Genomic DNA, 2,371 nt, shown 5'->3' on the forward strand with positions numbered 1-2,371 from the left:
CCCCTCGCGTAACCGCCCCATCCCCCTCTCATTGTCTGGCCTCGGAACGCCTCGCCGAGCGAAAAGATAACGGAACCCCCGGGAGAAGGGGGTGGGGAGAGAGAAGGCTCGCTCGCTCACTCACCTCCCGTGGTCGTCGCCGCCGGTAGTCTGACCCGAGGAAGGCGCCGTCGCCTTAAAGGGACCTTGCACCCGGCGCCGAGAGAAGGGGGTGGGAGCAGGGGAGGGGACGGGGGCTTGGGGGGAGACGGAGGAGAGGGAACCGTTTGAAAGCTCGTCTCCCCGAGGGTGGAAGGAAACCTCCCTCGGGTTCGAGTGATTTGGGGTGGATTTTTTCCCGAGGGGGGCGGGGGGGCCCCGAGGGAGGGGGGTGGGGGGGCCAAGGAATGCGGCTCCGTGTACGGGAGCTGGCGCGGGGGAGAGAGACGCCGACTCCCCCCACCGACCCTCTCGCCCCGCGGAGGGATACGGCTCGTCATTTCCGCCCTCCCCCTTTCGTAGCCTTTCGATTGGTTAGAGTGCTTGCTACGTCACGGGCTCATCCTAACCCCTGCCCGGGCCTCTTTTCTAGTCAAGTTTGTACGGGCCTGCAAATAAATAAATAAAGGAAAACATTTTTTAATGAAAAAAAGAACAATTAGTTTCAGAAGCATTATCTACATTTTGATGAGAAAAATGGGATTTCCAAAGACTGTTTCCCAATTCACTTGCCTGGCCTTGCCTGGGGGATTTTGGGATTCTCCCCACTTTGCACTCAACATTTGTAGCTTAACCAAGAGGGAACCTCATGCCACAGGCCAGATGGTGAGGCCCAATGGCACCAACAACTGTCCCTGGAACAAAGGCAGCAAAATGACGCTCACTCTTCCACAAGGGAAATTGCGCCAAGTAACCTTATGGTAATAGTCTTAGGAACTTTGAACAGACCACCTGAGCCCTTTTGGGTTCCAGAGAGACGTCATGCTTTATTGCTTGTCAAAGTGATTTCATGTATAGAAACTGCCTTGAAAATATCATGAATAGATTCAACTGAGCTCGTCAGTGGTAAGAAACCATAGACTCCACATCCATCTTTTTGCACCAAGCCTGAGATAGATTGACGCAAAGAAATGGGTCTGTCCATTCAGGGCCACTCACTGATTATGAACCACTTTTCCAGGTAGCTAACAAATAAACCCTTTGTTGCTTTTGAAATGATGATGAAATCTTAATATTTTCCTTGGTTATATGAGAAATTTTTTGCTCATGAAGCAATACACAAACATTTGAGCCAACTCAAATGCTGAATCAAATTACTTTGTTCAAGATTGGGGTGATCGTGACCATATTTATTCTTTCTTTTTATATGCATATTCCATTCAAAACACCAAACTATGAAACTACACAGAGGAAGTAAACATTTCAAATTAAGCACACACACATACATACATTACCACCCCTTTTTTCATTCCCCATAATCCATTCCATACTCAAAATGTGAGTGATTTCAATTAGGTTTTCAAAGGAAGAACTTCATTAGTTAAACTGAAAGAATAACTAATCCTTCTGAAAATACTCTGAAGCCTTTCTAGCCCTTATCTGGAAAAGTCCATGGTAGAATTACGGCTTCAATCACCAAAAGACAAACCCTGCATGAAGGTCTAATCCCATTGTATGCTTTCCTAACATAATTGTAATTCAATATAATGGATTTGTCTCTGAAATGCTCTTGTTGAAATACAATTTCCCATTCTCTGGGTGCCAACTTAGAACCTTTACCAATGAGGTGTAGTCAAGAGATTGTATTGTACACTGTTGTATTGTACACTGTTGACCAATAAACACCATCTATTTCATAGCCTACTAAAAATACATTATATATCCATTCATTCATTCAACAAATACTTGTTGAGTGCTTGCTATATGCCAGGTACTGTCCTAGGTTCAGGGACTATAGCAACAAAGAAAAACAATGTCCCTGAACTCATGAAACTTGGAGTCTAGTGGGGAGAAAGAGATAATAAATACATAAAAAATTGTTCCAGTATCTATTGTTGAATAGCAGATGGCCCCAAAAGCCAATGGCTTAGACCAACAACATTTTTATTACTATCTCTAATGAATCTGGAAGGTGATTAGACTAAACTAAACAGATCTCACTTGGAGTCTCTAAAGAAGTGACGGTAGCAGAATCATCTCAAAAGATTCCTCACAGATTTGAAAAATAATGATAACCATTGGCCAGAACAGCTTGGTTGTTGGCCTCTCCACATGATCTGGGCTTTCTCAGCTCAAAGTGTCTGAGTATAAAGATTGAGTCCACCCACCCACCCCCAACCCCCAATGTCCAGGCAGAGTGTTTGACTTTTTGTGACTTAGCCACATAGCATCA

General features: G+C 45.0%; 1 protein-coding gene across 4 annotated transcripts in view; it reads right to left on the reverse strand.

The window, feature by feature from the left end:
- Window positions 1-434, reverse strand: part of POGZ (pogo transposable element with ZNF domain) — a 49,684-nt gene extending 49,250 nt beyond the window's left edge. For 3 of the 4 annotated variants that reach the window (XM_004693686.2, XM_012733372.1, XM_012733371.1), the window contains exon 1: window positions 125-220. The gene's annotated coding sequence lies outside the window, so the exon portion shown is untranslated. Of the gene's footprint in view, window positions 1-124 lie in introns of all 4 variants that reach the window. The other variant, XM_004693687.1, reaches the window with a different exon arrangement.
- Between the last annotated feature and the right edge of the window lie 1,937 nt (window positions 435-2,371).

The sequence above is a fragment of the Condylura cristata genome, unplaced genomic scaffold (assembly GCF_000260355.1).
Source record: "Condylura cristata isolate star-nosed mole 26May11 unplaced genomic scaffold, ConCri1.0 scaffold00040, whole genome shotgun sequence".
NCBI lineage: Eukaryota > Metazoa > Chordata > Mammalia > Eulipotyphla > Talpidae > Condylura > Condylura cristata.